The sequence below is a fragment of the Anabrus simplex genome, chromosome 6 (genome assembly GCF_040414725.1).
Source record: "Anabrus simplex isolate iqAnaSimp1 chromosome 6, ASM4041472v1, whole genome shotgun sequence".
Lineage (NCBI taxonomy): Eukaryota > Metazoa > Arthropoda > Insecta > Orthoptera > Tettigoniidae > Anabrus > Anabrus simplex.
In genome coordinates, this window is record NC_090270.1 from 53,515,849 (window position 1) to 53,529,246 (window position 13,398).

At 36.2% G+C, this 13,398-nt stretch overlaps 1 protein-coding gene across 1 annotated transcript in view; it reads right to left on the reverse strand.

Moving 5' to 3' along the window:
• The window catches only part of LOC136875858 (cardioacceleratory peptide receptor-like), a 293,506-nt gene that overhangs the window by 238,861 nt on the left and 41,247 nt on the right, over positions 1-13,398 (reverse strand). The window lies entirely within an intron of this gene.

Below are 13,398 nucleotides of genomic sequence, written 5' to 3' on the forward strand. Positions count from 1 at the left end.
TATAATGTAAATTTCTAAAATGGTGGTTGAAATGCTGAATTTCGTCAAGTCTCAGGCCTCTATTCTATACCATACTGGGAAACATGTAATGTAAGAAAACGAAGAGTGGTTTATGACCCTCTGCCGTATCCCATTGAACTTTGCAAGTGGTGACTAAAATTTTCAAAACCTCTAAATTTCATAAATGTTACTTTTCATTAATGATTCTCATTTAGTCCCACGGTATAGTAATTGAGTAGCCTATGTATATTTTAGCCATAAGCTCATTTAAGATTTTTTACAATTTGAATAAGGAGTGCAGGTGTTTTGCCTCCTTGCATTTTGTTTATGTGCGGCTAAGTGCAACCATTTTCTTTTGACATTATGGCCATTTAGTATGGGCGATCATGCCCCTGTTTATTCGGTAACTGTTTTTGGTGTTAGGTCCTTTTGGGAACACTGAATTATATAACTGTTGAGTAATAAATAAGCCCACATCGGGCAACTGTGTATAAACATTTTAATGTGAGGACAACCAATAGGTTGTCAGGGGGAACTTGAGTGTGCCATTAGAAACAGATGCCTCTGTGAGGCTAGACTATGGTATTGTGGAACTCAGACCCGTAATTAGTGTAACGTAGGGGAGCAAATCATACTCTTATAGAATATTTGTACCTGTCAAGAGCAATAATGTTCTGTTCTAAGTAAATTAACAAGTTATTAATCTTTCAAGTTATATAGCTGATTTCCGGACTTCTAAGTCCCTAATATTGTCAAAGCTGACAATCTCATTAATAATATGTTCTGTTGGCTTGTTATTCATTCTGATTCTCTATCCATCAATTTTAAAGTAGAAACAAAGGGAAAGAAATAAAATTTTGAAATTTGTTATCTTAAAAATGGCTCTATGTAATTCCTTGTACAGCCATTAAGCCCAGGCGCGACTTAATCCGTTGTGAGCCACTGAAACACCGCAATAATAATAATAATAATAATAATAATAATAATAATATTAATAATAATAATAATAATAATAATAATAATAATAATAATAATAATAATAATAATAATAATAATAATAATAATAACAACTTGTGACACTCAGAGGGGCATGGTGCAGGTGTTTCGAGTTGGCGCCGTATTTGTGACCAGTGCGTCTGTGAAGATTGCGCCTCACCTAAGCTGAATTCTATTGCTGAAGATTGCACAAACACCCTGCGCCCTAGGCAGAGGAATTAACTAATGAGAGTTAAAATCCACGATCCTTCCGGGAATTGAACCTGGGACCCCTGGACTGAAGGCCAACATGCTATCCATTTAGCCATGGAACCGGACGGCTTTATGCTTATCAATCAGATTAGCACAGGTTGTTTCTCGCAAACTGTCAGTGATATGTTCGACATTCTGATATTGCTAGGTAATTCAAACTCTCAGTTAATTGTCTCATACATAAATTTAGCGAGATGATGTAGCCTCTCTCCGCGGGACCCTATGCCCTGAACACACACTCAATACACTTCGCAGTAAACACGTAGACGGCTGAGCCAAATTAACCCTAGGACTGATTAATAGAAATTTCCGTGAAGCCTGGGAGAAATTCGGTAAATAGCGTCATCTGAGCTGAGTGTTTATAACATCGGTAGTTATATAACTAGAAAAGTATTTTGGTATCGTCACAAACTGCACATTAGAACTGTAAATTAACATTTTGGTTAAGTTAGGTAGTTGAAAATACAAACGATCAAGGACATAGACATATTCTGATATAGCAGTTCAAAGTATACTGTATTTTTAGATATCAATAATGAATAATAAAAATGTTAAGTTGAACAGGAATTATGAGATATTGAAAATAATGATACTTATACTGAACTTATATTTTTGAGTTTAAATACAATTAATTGAAAATGAGACTAATTTAAAAGTTCTTTTGTCACTAAGAAATAAATAAATCTTTCACCAGCCTAGTGTGCTCGACTTCTTCTTCCACCTATTCCTCTGAGACCACCCTTTTTTTCCCCTAGTTCCTCCCCTTGGGATGTACATACATTAATTGACGTAGTTGGTTTCATATATCAATCAGTGTTTTCTGTGGTAAATCGAAATCTGAAATTTTGTTACCATTCAGAGTCGGGTTACACTCACAGTCGTTATTCACTGTCGGCTTTGGCACGTTCCTGTCACGTACTGTAGCAAGTTCATTATGGGCTTATGTATGAACTACTAGCCATAATTTATAATTACTTGTACGTTTGGTCCAGCACTGGCCATAATATTTAAGTATTCTTACTTTACTATTGGTCCAGGGCAAACCATAATTTGTTAATTACTTCTAATATTGTTTTAAGGCTTGACATCATTTTTAATTACTTGTACGTTTGGTCCAGCACTGGCCATAATTTTTTAATTATTTGTACAATACTGTTGATACAGTGTAGACCATAATTTGTTAATTACTTGTATTATTGTTTTAGGCTAGACATAATTTTTTAATTACTTTTACCCTTGGTCCCGGGCAACATTTAATTTGTTAAAAGCTTGTACTATTGGTCCAGGGCAAACCATAATTTGTTTATTACTGTACTATTGGCTTAGGACTAGCTATAATTTGTTAATTACTTGCACTATTGGTCCACGGTTAGCCATATTTTTAATTACTTGTACTAATGTTTTAGGGGGGAGCCATAATTAGATAATGACTGTACTATTAGTCCTAGGCTAGCCATAATTTATTAATTACTTGCACTATTGTTTCAAGGCTAGCCATAATTTATTAATTACTTGCACTATTGGTCCTAGGCTCGCCATAATTTATTAATTACTTACACTATTGTATAAAGGCTAGCTATAATTTATTAATTACTTGCACTATTGTTCCAAGGCTAGCCATAATTTATTAATTACTTGAACTATTGTTTCAAGGCTAGCCATAATTTATTAATTACTTGCACTATTGTTTCAAGGCTAGCCATAATTTGTTAATTACTTGCACTATTGGTCCTAGGCTAGCCATAATTTGATAATTACTTGCACTATTGTTTCAAGGATAGCCATAATTTATTAATTACTTGCACTATTGTTTCAAGGCTAGCCATAATTTATTAATTACTTGCACTATTGTTTCAAGGCTAGCCATAATTTATTAATTCCGTGCACTATTGTTTCAAGGCTAGCCATAATTTATTAATTACTTGCACTATTGTCTCAAGGGTAGCCATAATTTATTAATTACTTGCACTATTGTTTCAAGGCTAGCCATAATTTATTAATTACTTGCACTATTGTTTCAAGGCTAGCCATAATTTATTAATTACTTGCACTATTGGTCCTAGGCTAGCCATAATTTATTAATTACTTGCACTGTTGGTCCTAGGTTAGCTATAATTTATTAATTACTTGCACTATTGTTTCAAGGCTAGCCATAAGTTGTTAATTACTTGCACTATTGGTCCTAGGCTAGCCATAATTTGTAAATTACTTGCACTATTGGTCCTAGGCTAGCCATAATTTATTAATTACCTGCACTATTGTTTCAAGACTAGCCATAATTTATTAATTACTCGCACTATTGTTTCAAGGCTAGCCATAATTTATGAATCACTTGCACTATTGTTTCAAGGCTAGCCATAATTTATTAATTACTTGCACTATTGTCTCAAGGCTAGCCATAATTTATTAATTACTTGCACTATTGTTTCAAGGCTAGCCATAATTTATTAATTACTTGCACTCTTGTTTCAAGGGTAGCCATAATTTATTAATCACTTGCACTATTGTTTCAAGGCTAGCCATAATTTATTAATTACTTGCACTATTGGTCCCAGGCTAGGCATAATTTATTAATTACTTGCACTATTGTCTCAAGGCTAACCATAATTTTTTAATTACTTGCACTATTGTTTCAAGGCTAGCCATAATTTATTAAGTACTTGCACTATTGTTTCAAGGCTAGCCATAATTTATTAATTACTTGCACTATTGGTCCTAGGCTAGCCATAATTTATTAATTACTTGCACTATTGGTCCTAGGTTAGCTATAATTTATTAATTACTTGCACTATTGTTTCAAGGCTAGCCATAATTTGTTCATTACTTGCACTATTGGTCCTAGGCTAGCCATAATTTGTTAATTACGTGCACTATTGTCCTAGGCTAGCCATAATTTATTAATTACTCGCACTATTGTTTCAAGACTAGCCATAATTTATGAATCACTTGCACTATTGTTTCAAGGCTAGCCATAATTTATTAATTACTTGCACTATTGGTCCTAGGCTAGGCATAATTTATTAATTACTTGCACTATTGTTCCAAGGCTAGCCATAATTTATTAATTACTTGCACTATAGTCTCAAGGCTAGCCATAATTTATTAATTACTTGCACAATTGTTTCAAGGCTAGCCATAATTTATTAATTACTTGCACTATTGGTCCTAGGCTAGCCATAATTTATTAATTACCTGCACTATTGTTTCAAGGCTAGCCATAATTTATTAATTACTTGCACTATTGTTTCAAGGCTAGCCATAATTTATTAATTCCGTGCACTATTGTTTCTTTTTTTTGCTAGCGGCTTTACGTCGCACCGACACAGATAGGTCTTATGGCGACGATGGGATAGGAAAGGCCTAGGAGTTGGAAGGAAGCGGCCGTGGCCTTAATTAAGGTACAGTCCCAGCATTTGCCTGGTGTGAAAATGGAAAACCACGGAAAACCATCTTCAGGGCTGCCGACAGTGGGATTCGAACCTACTATCTCCCGGATGCAAGCTCACAGCCGAGCGCCTCTACGCGCACGGCCAACTCGCCCGGTACACTATTGTTTCAAGGCTAGCCATAATTTATTAATTACTTGCACTATTGTCTCAAGGCTAGCCATAATTTATTAATTACTTGCACTATTGTTTCAAGGCTAGCCATAATTTATTAATTACTTGCACTATTGGTCCTAGGCTAGCCATAATTTATTAATTGTAATATATTAGATCGATTGATGTAAGGTCCATATTTTTTGTAAGTATATTGGTAAAATATGGATTTCTTATGGATGAAATCATTAGAATTAGTGTTATAAATAATAAAGAAATGACAAGGGTTTTTATAGAAGTTTAAAGGAGTTCATTTTATTTGCACTATTGGTCCTAGGTTAGCTATAATTTATTAATTACTTGCACTATTGTTTCAAGGCTAGCCATAATTTGTTAATTACTTGCACTATTGGTCCTAGGCTAGCCATAATTTATTAATTACTTGCACTATTGGTCCTAGGCTAGCCATAATTTATTAATTACTTGCACTATTGGTCCTAGGTTAGCTATAATTTATTAATTACTTGCACTATTGTTTCAAGGCTAGCCATAATTTGTTAATTACTTGCACTATTGGTCCTAGGCTAGCCATAATTTATTAATTACTCGCACTATTGTTTCAAGGCTAGGCATAATTTATTAATTACTTGCACTATTGGTCCTAGGCTAGCCATAATTTATTGATTACTTGCACTATTGTTCCAAGGCCAGCCATAATTTATTAATTATTTGCACTATTGTCCTAGGCTAGCTATAATTTTTTAATTACTTGCACTATTCGTCCAAGGATAGCCATAATTTATTAATTACTTGCACTATTGTTTCATGGCTAGCCATAATTTATTAATTACTTGCACTATTGGTCCTAGGCTAGCCATAATTTATTAATTACTTGCACTATTGGTCCTAGGCTAGCCATAATTTATTAATTACTTGCACTATTGTTTCAGGGCTAGCCATAATTTATTAATTACTTGCACTATTGTTTCAAGGCTCGCCATAATTTATTAATTACTTGCACTATTGTTTCAAGGCTAGCCATAATTTATTAATTACTTGCACTATTGGTCCTAGGCTAGGCATAATTTATTAATTACTTGCACTATTGTTTCAGGGCTAGCCATAATTTATTAATTACTTGCATTACTCGTCCAAGGCTAGCCATAATTTACTAATTACTTGCACTATTGTTTCAAGGCTAGCCATAATTGATTAATTACTAGCACTATTGTTTAAGGGCTAGCTATAATTGATTAATTACTTGCACTATTGGTCCTAGGCTAGCCATAATTTATTAATTACTTGCACTATTGGTCCTAGGCTAGCCATAATTTGTTAATTACTTGCACTATTGTTTCAAGGCTAGCCATAATTTATTAATTACTTGCACTATTGTTTCAAGGCTAGCCATAATTTGTTAATTACTTGCACTATTGGTCCTAGCCTAGCTATAATTTATTAATTACTTGCACTATTGGTCCTAGGCTAGCCATAATTTGTTAATTACTTGCACTATTGTTTCAAGGCTAGCCATAATTTATTAATTACTTGCACTATTGTTTCAAGGCTAGCCATAATTTATTAATTCCGTGCACTATTGTTTCAAGGCTAGCCATAATTTATTAATTACTTGCACTATTGTCTCAAGGCTAGCCATAATTTATTAATTACTTGCACTATTGTTTCAAGGCTAGCCATAATTTTGTTAATTACTTGCACTATTGTTTCAAGGCTAGCCATAATTTATTAATTACTTGCACTATTGGTCCTAGGCTAGCCATAATTTATTAATTACTTGCACTATTGGTCCTGGGTTAGCTATAATTTATTAATTACTTGCACTATTGTTTCAAGGCTAGCCATAATTTGTTAATTACTTGCACTATTGGTCCTAGGCTAGCCATAATTTGTTAATTACTTGCACTATTGGTCTTAGGCTAGCCATATTTTATTAATTACTTGCACTATTGTTTCAAGGCTAGCCATAATTTGTTAATTACTTGCACTATTGTTTCAAGGCTAGCCATAATTTATTAATTACTTGCACTATTGTTTCAAGGCTAGCCATAATTTATTAATTCCGTGCACTATTGTTTCAATGCTAGCCATAATTTATTAATTACTTGCACTATTGTCTCAAGGCTAGGCATAATTTATTAATTACTTGCACTATTGTTTCAAGGCTAGCCATAATTTATTAATTACTTCCACTATTGGTCCTAGGCTAGCCATAATTTATTAATTACTTGCACTATTGTTTCAAGGCTAGCCATAATTTATTAATTACTTGCACTATTGTTTCAAGGCTAGCCATAATTTATTAAGTACTTGCACTATTGGTCCTGGGCTAGCCATAATTTATTAATTACTTGCACTATTGGTCCTAGGCTAGCCATAATTTATAAATTACTTGCATTATTGTTTCAAGGCTAGCCATAATTTTTAATTGCTTATACTTTTGGCCCAGGTCTAGCCATAATTTTTTAAGAATTTGTGCAATACTATTGGTCCACGGCGAGCCATAATTAGTTAATTACTTGTACTATTGGTCTAGGACATGCCATAAGTTTTAATTACTGGTATTATTGGCCTAGGTCTAGCTATAATTTGTTAATTACTTGCACTATTGGTCCAGGGCTAGCCATATTTTTAATTACTTGTACTATTGTTTTAGGGGTAGCCATAATTAGTTAATTGCTGTAATATTGATCCAAGGCTAACCATAATTTTTAAATACTTGTACTGTTGGTCCATGGCTATCCATAATTTATTAATGGTTTGTACTATTGGAACAGGGTAAACCTTAATTTTATAGTTACTTGTACTATTGGTCCATGGCTAGCCATCATTTTTTAATTACTGTACTATAGGTCTAGGGCTAGCTATAATATGTTATTTACTTGTACTATTGTTCCAGTACCGTAAGGGTGTATATGCCTTCCTCCGCAGAGGTGTGCCTGAGCCGGAATTTACGTGCGGTAGGCAGGCCAGTTCTTTTCCGCTCCTCCATTCCCTTACCCCCGCGAACAGTGCGTGGCAACCCATCCAAATCTTGACCACGCCCAATGTCCGTTAACTTTGGAAATCTGAAGGGAACCGTTTGCATTGGTCCAGGGCAAGCCATATGTTGTTAATCTTATAAATAAAGTTGTAGGGGTTCCGCTGTCTGTAATTTCGTTTGTTTTGTCAATTTTTCAGATATTTATCCGTTTTAGGTCAACTCAAGACCGAATCGGTGGATTTTACGTTACGTGTATGTTTGTTTGTTTGTTTGTTTGTTTGTTCCACCATCGCGGCAAAACGACTGGATAGATTTCAACCAAACTTCATATTTGGAGTATACTCACCCCGACGAAGGTTTCTATATGCATTTCATTTTGAAATCTTTGATTAGACGGCGATTTATAGGAAAACTAGAACGGTTTTCCTCCAGTTTCTCTTATACTATTGATTTCCTGTAAACTCCGTGGACCGTATGTGAAACGTCTCTTCATTATAAACAACTTTCGTTATGTTTCTAATTTACCTTACTATTCAAATGACGGAGAAATTTACTATTTTCTGCGGGTATCATGGTCTGCGTGTGTGACCGACAGACCGACAACGAACGTACAGGTTGCCATGGCAACGTCTCTGACTGCTTGCCAGTAGGGAAGTAACGTATTGCTATTTTCCTCATCATACCTTTAAATTCATGGTTGTTCCTTGGGTAGAAGGCAAGAGAGGGCGTCAATCGGCCATTCTGCGGGATATTGGCGGAATATCGTAGAAGTTTATAACCGTCCTCGAATAGCTTAAGTAATAACACCATTAGTCATCTTATCTGTTCACCTAAGAATGCCTGCGCCTAAATTTCTCCTCTGTTACCTCTTTCTTATATCCATTACTCACACCAGCATATTTTTTTGAGGGGCATTTGATTTTCCACTACATTCACTTGGTATTTACATATTTGTCGTCATCCGGCTGTCCTCAATTTTAATCCATTTTCTATTAATTTCTACTTTCTTTACTGTATTATTTTCTTCCTTAATTACACCGTATGTATGCGAGTGCTAATAGCGAAAGCTTGACACTCTTTCCTTTGAGAAAATATTCTAAGCTATGCAAATGTATAACTTTCGGCCCCGGAAAATATCGAAATATGGATGCAATTTTAACGACGGTGCACACCTTCGTTTCGGGACAATTGGTGGCTAATCTGTAAGTCTTATCACAAATCTGAAAGCACAGTCGCCTTTCATTTTGGAGAGATCTACAACTTTGGTCCTATGACATTTTATCGTATTTATATTCCTTATACGTTAAATAGAGCAGTATTTCTCGATTTCAAGTTAATTTTGTACTTTCACACGTATATGTTAACATTAATTTGGCACACTTATAGCAAAGATTGAATCATTACATTCGGCACGCACATTGGCATGACCAGTGGCAATGTGATAGCCAAATTTTATGATTCTATCTGTCACATGAGTATCACAAATATAAAGTAGTATGCGAAAACTGTACAAAATTTCACACCCAATGATTCAAACTCAATATAACCCATAAATATAGGAGATACGAGAAGATGCCATGGGACCAACCATGTAGAACACTGAAAGAGGCGTCTGATGGTGAGGTCCGTTTGCAGCTATATCGCAGAGTTTCAAAGCAGTAACTCTCGAAATAAAGGTCTGCACTTCTAGAGTGTGTCTGTACATTGACTATTTTGGCGACATTTCTGTACAGTTATCCGTTTCAGGTGTAATAATGACCATCTGCATACTTTTAGTTTTGGTGTCTGTTTTTCTGTTTGTCTGTTTGTCTATAATTTGGAAACTACTGGATATATTTCCACCAAAATTCATATTTAGAATCCACCTGTCCTGGGATAGGTTTCAGGGCAAATACTGTTCCTAAATCCATGAAATGACTGGGGGGTTTATACGAAACCGAAACCGTGATTTTGCACTCCCACAAAATGTACACAACCAAACTTAATAGAAATCTATCCACCTTAATCGAAATTAATTTCTAAACCTTTTTTTTCTCATGTGCATCATTTCGGTAAGAGAATTTATAAGGGAGATATCATTAACCGGACTTAACTTAAGAAATGGCGCGTGTTGAGCGTATTTCTTACAACTTGAAAACTATTGAAGATATTTGAACCAAACTTTATATTTAGCATTCACCTTTCCAAAGGTAGATTTTAAAGGTCAATAACATTTCCTGTTCCTGGAATGGACTGGCGGTTTATAGGGAACCGAAATGGTGAATTTACACTTTCACAATATATACAGTACATGACCAACCTGACTGGAAATCGACCAAATTTGTTGGAAATCCATTTCTAAAAATTTTTTCATGTGTATTTTCTCGACAGAAAGATTAATAAGGGAGATATCATGAATGGTCGGTTTTGCGGGGTAAGTCCAGCAGACATAGACCAAAAGGTGTTGTACGTGGAAGCAGATTCCTTATTTATCTATATAAGTAAAATCATAACGACTGTGTGCCTGTACATTGACTATTTTGGCAAAATGTTCGCACAGATACGCTTTTAAGGGGTAATAATAACAACCATCTGCATAATTTTTTGGTTTAGTTTCCTGAAGTCCTAATTTTAACCCTCCTCGCCCAAAATCCACATTGCGGCATAATCTGCCAGACGAACAAGAAAACAGAAATTTGGCAGAATTATACGTTTTAGCCAGTAACGGACAGAACATTTCCAAGAGCTTTAAATTTTTTACTTTTTGCCCGAAGAATATCGAAATATGGAGGCAATTTTAATGATGGTGCAGATCTTCGCGAAGTCCTATCACATAAGGGAAGGCACAATCTCCGTTCAATTTGAAGTGATCTACAACCTTGGTCTTATGACTTTTTGTTGTATCTGTATCCCTTTTACGTTTGATTTTTGTCTATTTCTCGATGTTAAGTAAATTTGGACTTTTCACATGCATAATTCATACTTTCAATCACTTATAAGAAAGATAGAATCATCAAACCCTACACGAAAATTGGCCCACCCAGTAGCCATATGTGAGCCAAATACGATGTATGTAGCTGTCACACAATTATCTGAAAAGTAATGCAATGTGAGATAATATTACAAACATTTTACCCTATTCAACGTTTCTAACTCAATCTGACCCATGAATAGATCAGATATCATACGACCAGCCATTTAGGCCGCTAAATCTGACGTCTTATGGTACAATCCTTTGTCGATATGACGTACCGTTTTGCAGCAGTCAATCTGTAAATGATGGTCTGCAATATTTTAAGCATGCATATACTTTCGTATGTCGACCTATATATATTCACTGATGTCGTGTTGTAGCGATCGAGAAAGGGTGTGACTGCTATTGTAATCAGTACTCCCCACACCGACTTTGACTGGCAGTAGAAATGGGGTCCTTCTCCAACACCTGTGTAACTGGCATTAGTAAGGAAGGCCTACCATTGTAGTGAATAATTCAGTTCTCGATTTGACTTGCCGAAGGCAAGGGAGAATGCATTGTTGTTTAAAAGTCCCCTACCCGATTGTGTTTGGCTGTAGGCAAGGGTACCCGCCCTTATAAACAAATGTATCCATCTAAAATATGACTGGTATTAGGCATAGTGGCCTGCTATTTTGATGGAAACTCACCAACTTGGTTTGACTGGTAGTAAGCTGGCTGGCTGTAGGAAAAGGGGCCTGTCATTATAATTTTAACTGCACAACTCAATTTCGACTGGTAGTAGGGAAGTTGCCGAACATTCTAATGAAAGCTGTAATCTGTCTGGAAGTAGGAAAGGGGGCCTGCCATTGTAACGAAAACTCCCAAATCGATTGTGACAGCGCAGTAGGCGATGGGGCCTGCAATTATAATGAAAACTTCCATACTCGATTGTGAATGGCAGTAGGCAAGTGAGCTCGCCGTTATCATCACAAATCCGTAACAAGAACTTTACATTGGAAACACCGTATTGGGAACCTCCCTATGCTGTTTCTCGGATAACGCTAAGAGGCATGCCATTTTAAAACAATCTTATTTACTGTATGTACACTATTTACTTCGATATTCGAATACAATGTAGAATACCGTAGCGAAGCACGGGTACATTTTCTAGTTACTTATAATACTGGTCCAAGGCTAGGCATAATTTGTTAATTACTTGTACTATTGGTCCAGGGCAAGCCATATTTCTTTAATTACTGTCCTATTCTTCTAGGGCTAGCTATAATGTGTTAATTACTCGTACTATGTCCGACTCGTTGGCTCAATGGTCAGCGTACTGGCCTTCGGTACAGAGGTTCCCGGGTTCGATTCCCGGCCGGGTCGGGGTTTTTAAAACTTCATTGCTTAATTCCAATGGCCCTGGGGCTGGGTGTTTATGCTGTCCCCAACATCCCTGCAACTCACACACCACACATAACACTATCCTCCACCATAAAAACACGCAGGTACCAACATATGGCAGATGCCGCCCACCCTCATCGGAGGTTCTGCCTTACAAGGGCTGCACTCGGCTAGAAATAGCCACACGAAGTGTTTTACTCGTACTATTGGTCCAGGGATATCCTTCATTTGTTAATTACTCTTACCATTGGTCCAGAGAAAGACGTAATTTGTTAATTACTCTTACCATTGGTCCAGAGCTAGCGATAATTTGTTAATACTTTTACGATTGGTCCAGGGATCACGTTTCTTTTAGAGCCACGCGAATTGGTCAGTGTGCTTGGGGGGCAATTTAGAGTTCTTTACATCCATCCTCCTCGCACAGCGTTTAAGACGTAAACAATAGCCTTCCACTTGTTTAGTGCAGGCGACAATAAACGGATAAATATTCTGGTGCAGATTACTTTTATATTTGTGCGTAAATGGCGGAAATATTCCCTCCAACAACAAGTAGACAGCTTTGCATTACCCACGTAAAGTAGAGTTCTTGAAGTAAACGGTACTGAAACTGTACCACGACGTGCCAAACACTGTTCATACCGATTCCTAAGTTTACTGATCATGTTGATGAACAACGGTTACTCTAAAGACACAAAAATGACGTTATCTTCGCGCGTAATTCCGGAATATTTGAATCGTTTATTTAAAAACAACTTGAGTCAGTTAATGACAATTTTTTGTGTACATTGAATTTACCTTCTACCCGTGTACATATCTAATATACACGGTATATCAGAAGTATGCCGACAAAATGTTCAGGGATGCCCTTCCTGTTATGTTAAGAAAGATGGTGCAATAGGATTGGCGGAGAAAATGTTTCTTTTACTTTCTTTACTTCCGGACGCACGATTCAAATTGACGAACTCGTGCCAGAGCACAAGACGCTGCCGTGCTTCAGGGAAGAGAAGGAAGGTGAGGGGTAGGGGGGCGTATGATGGAGACAGAGATAATGTTCTGCGCGTACACACAAGTTTCCTCGTTCGACTCGCTCCTGATAGTTCTTCTCCCTTACAGGCAATATCCACAACCGTAACTACACACACAATACACGAACACATTGTAAATTGTCAGTCAAGGAATGCACCACATCTTTTCTCCTCTCGTTTGCTGGTCACAGTAAAGTACTTTATTATTTAATATGCTCGAAGATGCAACGATTTGATTCCATAACTGAA